Source organism: Hordeum vulgare, chromosome 2H, assembly GCF_904849725.1.
Source record: "Hordeum vulgare subsp. vulgare chromosome 2H, MorexV3_pseudomolecules_assembly, whole genome shotgun sequence".
NCBI lineage: Eukaryota > Viridiplantae > Streptophyta > Magnoliopsida > Poales > Poaceae > Hordeum > Hordeum vulgare.
In genome coordinates, this window is record NC_058519.1 from 100,309,760 (window position 1) to 100,318,705 (window position 8,946).

An 8,946-nucleotide genomic window follows, 5' to 3' on the forward strand; every position below is an offset into this window, starting at 1 on the left:
GTAGCAACAAAATGACACGATCAACATGCTACGTCTATTAGTTTGGGCCTAGTCCATCGCGTGATTCTCCTAATGACGTGATCCAGTTATCAAGCAACAACACCTTGTACATAGTCAGAAGACCCTGACTATCTTTGATCAACTGGCTAGCCAACTAGAGGCTTGCTAGGGACAGTGTTTTGTCTATGTATCCACACATGTATATAAGTCTTCATTCAATACAATTATAGCATGGATAATAAACGATTATCTTGATACAGGAATTATAATAATAACTATATTTATTATTGCCTCTAGGGCATAATTCCAACAGTTGGGCCTTGCCAGACGAGCTTTATCCTAAAACGAGAATCTAGGGGGTCCCCATAACAACCCCAAGCATGTTAGAAGCGCTCATTTATGGAACATAACACCGGTAGCCGAAACTAAGGGGGCAAAGGTGGAACAAAACACCAGGCTAGAAAGGTCGAGCCTTCCACCTTTTACGAAGTATATAGGTGCATTAATTTAATTAGCATTAATATGGTGATATAACAAGGAACCCATGGTATCAAATGGCAGCAACTGCACCTGCAACTAGCAACCGCTAATACATGGTTAAGCAAGCGGTAACATAGCCAATCAGTGGTTTGCTAGGTTGTGAACAGGTTGAAGATTTTCATGGCAATGTTGAGAGGCTGATGTTTAACAGGTGGTAGGCAGCGAGACATAGCGATAGAAACGATAAAACTAGCATGGCAATGATAGTAATGGTATCTAGGGAAATGGTCATCTTGCCTGAGATCTAGTCGAACAGATCCTCACTTTCCGACACGCTTGCGGAACTCTATCGAGATGAAGCAAACCAGAAACAAGAATCAACACACGATATTCGCCACGCGATGCACAACACAAATGATGCATGAACAGTTTCATTTGCACATGGTATGACATGGCAATTCACACAATCAACCACTACACATTAAGTGAAGTTCAATATGCAACGAGTTGCATATTGACGAAACTCCACATACGAATTATTTAGTTCTATCCCGATTAGGTACACGACAATATTAAATGTTGGTTAAACATGGCAAGAGGTGAAGCGTAATTAATCTATCTATCTATTCATTTTAAATGAGGTCGGAAACGACATATAGCATCTCCGAACTGACCTCATACGTTAATTTATAATTCTGTCCAGATCTGAAATAACATGTTTTAATATTTGTTAAACAAAATAAATAAATAGGTTCAAGTGATTCTACGCTTCGTTCCAATCAATTTACACATAGAGAACTTCTCCAATGGAGCTACGGTTCAAAAGATATGATCACCGCAAGATATGATGGCATGAATGCAATATGTGTGCTACGACAGTCACAAGCACTCCAAAACATACAAACCGCAAGGTAATATGAACCTACATGAGATTCTAAGCAATTTTCATATAGGGTACGATCAAAACGGAGCAACGGTTCAACAAATACAAGCTACGCAAGAGATAGTCATAATCTGCCAAAAACAGCATCATGGCATTTTCTACACCCTAAAACAACAAGCTACATAAATCTAAAATGCTCAAACAAGACATGAGACATTAGTATTCAAGATGCACTACAACATAATACTAATAACATCTAGCATGGAAGCATGGATCACTAGGAAAAGAACTCAAAAAATGGCATCTCACACACAATTTCAGACTTAGTGAAAATATCAGTTTTTGATAGTGCAGTTTTCGATCTGAAAGCATATTGACAGCAGCAAAACTATATGCTACAGGGCTCCGAATGGCATGAAAATTCACAGCATGCTAGAGAATCTTAAGGACTACAACTAACTCCATTGTACCAACCCCAAAGGAGCTTCAGATCACTCGCAAAACTCATGGCAAGACACCAACAAAATATTACAGATTTCAGACTTAAAAATATTTCAGCAACTCCAAAACAGCACTATTTCCTAGCATGTTGACAACAAGCAAACAACACCTCAAAATGGATTTCTATTGCAACCAAAATTACCAGGGGCTAGCATACATATCCAAGGGCAGATCTCTAGTTCACAACTCATGCATATTACGCACGGAATAAGTCCCACGAAATAAACAAATGGGCAACATGGCAAAACATCATGCACGCAAACTTACTCGAAAGGCAAAACTAAATGCATAGTTAAATCCTATGGATTTTTTACCCCGAAAACATATATAATATGCGGGGTTCGAAAAATAAACTAGCGCCACACATATATGCGAGAATATGTCCTAAACACGACATAGCAAACTAGCGATGCCACCTACTTGGAAAAATACAAAAAACTACTCTAAAATACATGGCAAAGGGTCATGAACATTTTGAACATTTTATCTATGAAATTTGAACAAACCGGACACGCGCAAAAATAGCTACGGAATAATTCCCTATTAGGACAGCACGCAATTCTAGGCATACGGTGGTTCAAACCACTTCAAACATGCATGAAAGTTGCAAAATAATGTTCTCCTCGAAAAACTACACAAGTTACATATATAATACGTTGCGATCCGATGCACGGTTTAATATTTACAAGCGTTTGAAAATATCTATATTTTCTTGAAATATTAATTCGCAAAATCTAAATATACTACACGGCCGAAACTGATAACTGGGCCAAAACATGGCAGAGCGCTAAATAACTAAGAATCACTCGGGGCGCAATATAGAGGGACTCGGTCCGCTCACCTTGGGCCGGCTAGCCTACTGGAGAAGGTTGGGCCGGCGCATGGTGATGTGGACCAGGCCGACTCGGGGCTCGTGAAGGGAGCGGGCCGGATCTCGGAGGAGGCTGGACTGGGCCTGGGGCCTGGATCTGGGCCGAAGGTGAGGCCAGGCACTGGCTAGCGCATGCTGGACCGGAGGCCCATATGGCGCAGCGGTCAACGCCGCTCCTGATCTGGATCCCGACCTGGACTGGATCGACGAGGCAGCGCGCTGGCTCCTGGCTGGCGACGGAGCGAAGGAGGGCGGGGCGGCGAGGTGCGTGGCACGAGGCGGCGGCTGGCGGCATGGAACTACACAGAGGCGAGGAGGCAGGCAGTGGGGCGACGTGCTGCAGATCGGCAGGGGCACGACAGCTGGTGGCGGCGGGGGCGACGCCATGGTTGCGGCAAGCTCGTGGCGCTCCGGCCGACGGCTACAAGCGGCGGGGAGAGGCGAGGCACGGCGCGGGACCGGCCGGCGTCGAGCTGCAGAGGTGCCCCGGCGGTGGCTCGCCGATGATGGGCGGCTCGGGGCGTGGTGCGGTGCAGGCATGGCTCGGATGCAATGTGGTAACCCGGACATGTCTGGTAGGTGGGGTTTTGGACGAATTGGGCCATTGGATCGAAATCTGATGGCTGAAATGGCTATGGGGCTAGGGCCGCGGGATTTGAAGGGTTTGGGCTAGCAGGTGGGATTTTCTAGGGGGGTGAATGCAAAATGGCTAGGGGAAACCCTAGTGGAGTGAGAGAGGTCTCTCCATGGGGTGGTTCTTATATAGGGTTCGGCTATGGTGTGTTGGACCTCGTCCGTCCGATCGCGATCCGACGACCACGAATGAAGGAAGTAGCTAGATGGGTCTGGTGGGCTGTGTAGTTGGACTATGTAGGGATGAGAGGGAAATGGTGCGGCCCGTGACAACGCGATTTTAAAACACCGAAAAACATCCGACGATAAACCGAAGACGATGTCGCTACGGTCGACCGTTCAGGTACCAGACGGACTCCGATTGCGACGAAAATTGGCAGGCGACCTACCTATATTAAAATAAGACCGCACACCAAGTTTCAACCCAATGAGAGAAAGTTTTATACACAATTTTAAAAACAAGGTTTTGGTGATGCCGCGGGCGCGTGCGAGTGTGATCGGGCTCAAAATGGGCAACAACGAGAACGAAGAGAACCGACAACTAATAACGGATGCAAGTTTTGAAAACTGGAGGCAATGGAGTGCCGATGCAATGCGGATGATGCGAATGATGCGATGATGAATGCAATAGGGAAAAAACCACACGACGAGAACGGAATAAAAGGGGAATCTTCTAGGGTGTCGGTCTTGGGCTGTCACAACTCTCCTACACTAACAAGAGATCTTGCCCCGAGATCCAAGAATGAAAGGAGGAAGAGGATGAGAAAGAGCAAAAGGTAAAACTTAGCTGCTTCTTTGACAAACGAGTGAAACCAATGTTCCTTGAAGGTTGCAAAGAGATGAAGAATGATAGAGAAACACGCAAGAATTCACACAAAATTTCGACAACACTTCGGTAGGAAAAAGGGGGACAAAAAATCGATACAACGGAAAGATCTTGAGAAGATTCACAACACACTAACTAAATTGAAAAACAAGGAAAGAACATGATCTCGATAGAACAAGATGATAGATTGAAGAGAGCAATCATCACAATGCCTCCGTTAGAAAGAATATAAACTAGCTCTTGGCAAGAAAAGAACAAAGAAGAAAATGAGAACTACTACCACAAAAATCTTGAAGAACACCTTGAGAACAAAGAGATCTTGAGCCGCCTATCAAAAACATGAATGAGGCACCGGAATAATTGAGAGACGAACGAAGAGACAACAATTGAGAAGAATTTGAGAACGAAAGCTGAAAGCTGAGAACGAAGAAATCTTCTGAAATGATGGCCTTCGGAGGATCAAGAATGAAAACAACTCAGAAATGCACTGGATATCAAGAAAGGGATTACTCATGATTGGGAACATTTCAAGATGATGCCACAAGGCTGAAATGATAAATCTTCAAGAGAATGGACCAAGATTTGAGAGAAACATTCCTTCGGTCTTCCAAACTGGAAACATGGCAAGAACACCATCAAGAATTAATGAGACACTCCGGAATAAGAACAAGGAAAAATTGAGCCAATGACGAAAATAAATTTGAAGCGATCTTGAAGAAGGAATATGACTGATGAAATTCATACTTACGTCATAGTTGAAAATAATTAGAGGACTGCGGAAAGATTACGAGAGCCATAAAAGATCGTGGGAAAGAACCTGTGGGTTATGGGCCCACTCAAAGAAACCACCGTTGAAAAGATTGCTTAGAAAGAGAGATATTGCATCGGTATAAGGAAAACTAGATTAGGTTGAAAACCTCGAAATAATGAAAGATCTGAAAACAAGAAACTCTGAGATATCTTGAACACTCCGGATAGAATAGAGATGGATGAACAAACGAGAGAGACTTGAATAAGAATTTTTAACATGGGAAATAATTACAAGGATGAAAAGGATATGATGAACACGGATAGCTTGAACTGAATTCATCGGACAAGAGAACAATAATGAAGAAATGATGACTAGAACTCCTAAGAATCTTCACAAAGAATCACCGGATAAGAGAGAAAAGAAAAAGATAGCGGAAGCAACAATTAAAAAACACTTGGATGATAATTGAATCACTGAAGAAAAGGGCGGGAGGGTGGGCAAAAACAAAGGCAACTTGGGATAGATGAGAAGAACTCCAGAAAGAAATGAGAGATTGATCTTGCAAAATTGGAGAGGATAGAATTCACTTGAAGAGAAGCACACCGGTTGAAAGAAATTGATAAGACAACTTGATTGAGCAAAATAATATGCACTCTCATAAGAATATGAGAACACTGCTTGGAAAGATATGAATTCACCACTTGACATTGAAGCAACTCGAATTACCATACTCCAACAAAACCAAGGATGAGGCTTGCAAATTAGCCAGAACGAACTCATGAGAGAGATTCCGCTCGATATTTTCGTGGATGAGGCTCGCATGGGCTCTATCCTACAGTAGCCATCATGTGCAAGGCAGTGCACACGACATACGAAGCATCCCCAAGTCGTAGCAAGCTACAAGGCTCTTTAAGACACAACGAGAACCACTGTAAAACAACCGTGAACAAACGAATCCACTAGATGTCGAACCCCAACCTAACATCATGCATTTGTTGGAAGATTGCCCTATAAGTAACTACTTGAATTCCCACCTAAGAACTTCCGAAATTTTCTGGTCATGCAGTCTGGTCCACGGATACAAGGAGAAATTTCACTCAACTCCTAGCATCTAACCCGTCCAGTGTATCACATCCGTCAACACATAACCAGAATCTTGGAACCTCATCTATCTCAGAACTCATAATCACAACGATACTAAGTATGGTGATACATCTGGAACTATCTGCACCAGTACCGGGGAATCCAGACTCCTCTCGCCACTACCATTATTGAAGCAATTTCGAACATCCTTCATCGTGAGATACTAAGAAATCTGAATGATAGCGATGTGCTCAAGAATCCCCTCGAGCTCAACTCCCCGGAAGAAATCAAGTCAGACAGGAGGCACCAAGATAGAACTCCGTCACATCGACATCATATAGATTCCAAAATATCCGTGTGATCCTAATTTTTTTTAGTGAGAAGAGGAGTAGAATTAAAATTATTACGTCAAGATTCCTCACTAGAGCATAGAAGAGAAGAAAAAAGAATCCTACTCTCCGATATATAACTAGATTCAAAGCAATTTTTACTAGACTCGACTCGGCAAGTTCGATCAATCAAGGGGGCTCCTAGGTCGGTACTGCTTTGATACCAACTTGTAACACCCAAGATGCGATGCTATCCTAATTTGGCTCGAAGGCCTCGACAGGGATAGAAACGCATCTCGTCGTTTCGCAAGAATGGTTATCGTTACAAGTACATGTACTGAAGACAAGAGTATATGGAATTGGCTTATACTCGCCACAAGCTACATCAGAGTCATACCAGTACAATACATAAATATCACGAGGAAGAGCGGGATCCGACTACGGACGAAAACAAATGAGAAAAGAACGACGTCCATCCTTGCTATCCCAGGCTGCCGGCCTGGAACCCATCCTAGATCGATGATGAAGAAGAAGAAACTCCAAAAGCACAATCATCATGCTCACGTCATAAAATCACCTTACCTGTACCCGCAACTGTGTTGTAGTAATCTGTGAGCCACAAGGGACTCAGCAATCTCATTTCCAAAGGTATCAAGACTAGAAAAGCTTATTGGTGAGGTATGGTTAAGTGGTGAGGCTTCAGCAAGCGACTAAGCATATATTTACTGGCTAACATACGGGTACAAGAATAAGAGGGGGAATAATCTACGCATAACGGACGTGAACTACTAATGATCAAATGAATGATCCTAAACACCTACTTATGTCAAACATAACCCCACTGTGTCCTTGATCGGAGAAGGAACTCACGAAAGAGACAGTCACGGTTACACACTCAGTTGACATATTTTAATTAAATTAACTTCAAGTTTTCTAGAACCGGATGTTAAACAAAGTTTCCACGTTGCCACATAACCGCGGGCATGACTTTCCGAAAGATTTAACCATGTAGGGGTGCTCCAACTAGTCCGTCGCAAACTACCACACGCTGCGACGGAATGACCTCGATCAGGGAAACCCGTGATCTCCTCGGATTCCTATTGGAAAACCTCAACCTCGAGTTAGCTCAAAGCATCCTCGGAATCCCTCCCACAAGATGCTTGATAAAGGTAAAACAAGTCCAGCAAGGCCGCCCAACGAGCCGACAATCCCGATAGGAGCCGCGTATCTCGTTCTCAGGGCACACCGGATGAGCGATGGTTACCACGCCAAACGCCGAGTTGCCCCGGGTAGCGTTAATAAGCTGCTTTGTTTGGGACCAACACCATCAGCACTGCCCCCTGTGTATTATGTTGAATTACTCCTCGGGTAGCACTAACTCCCTATGTTTTTCAGAATTAACAGAATTATTATGTTGGGCAAATATAGTACCAATGTTGGGCCTTGCCAGACGAGCTTTATCCTAAAACGAGAATCTAGGGGGTCCCCATAACAACCCCAAGCATGTTAGGAGCGCTCATTTATGGAACATAACACCAGTAGCCGAAACTAAGGGGGCAAAGGTGGAATAAAACACCAGGCTAGAAAGGCCGAGCCTTCCACCTTTTACCAAGTATATAGGTGCATTAATTTAATTAGCATTAATATGGTCATATAACAAGGAAACCATGGTATCACATGGAAGCAACTACACCTGTAACTAGCAACGCTAACACATGGTTAAGCAAGCGGTAACATAGCCAATCAGTGGTTTGCTAGGTTGTGAACAGGTTGAAGGTTTTCGCGGCAATGTTGAGAGGCTGATGTTTAAGAGGTGGTAGGCAGCGAGACATAGCGATAGAAATGATAAAACTAGCATGGCAATGATAGTAGGGATTTTTTTTTCTGTGCCCGTGGTTCGTTAGTTCTACTCATTCATCCCCACGCTCTTAACTTTTGCTCACTTTTCCCCACTCCCTTGCCCGAAACCCTCAGAATTGGTCACATCGACGTTGTTGTCGGGTCAATGGCTTGACCGTTAACTCTGACTAGTGGGGCCGCATAGGGCGGAGTCCACATTTTGACCGTTACGTGGTAACCAGTGGGGCCGTGAAACTGATACTCACTATAACCTGAATCAGATCCAGTCGCTTCCGCGCCGCCCCCTCCGCCGCCGTCGTGCCGCCTCCGCCGCCGTCATGTCGCCTCCGCCGCACTCTTGCCGCCTCCACCGCAGTCGTGTTGCCTCTGCCGCATCTACCCTCTCTCCCCATCTAGGATTAGGAAGCGATGTCGGGGGGGCACCCCGTCTGGCACATCAACCGTGGAGATGATTGGGTCGTATCAGAGGCTGATAATTCATGGATTCTACCTGGGTAAGCATCGTTTTACTCTCAAATTGATTAGGAGATCAGTAAATTAGGTTGTATTTGACCACCGTTGGCGTGAATTAATGCAATTTATCTGAAAATTTTAGGCCTAACTGCGCCCTTTATCTTATTTAAATCGAATAGTGTTGATCGTGCACTTGCTTTTCGGCTGGCGGTTAGAATGGAAACTAGCGAGCTGCATGGAACTAAACCATGTGTGATTTCTGGATTTTTCTATCCT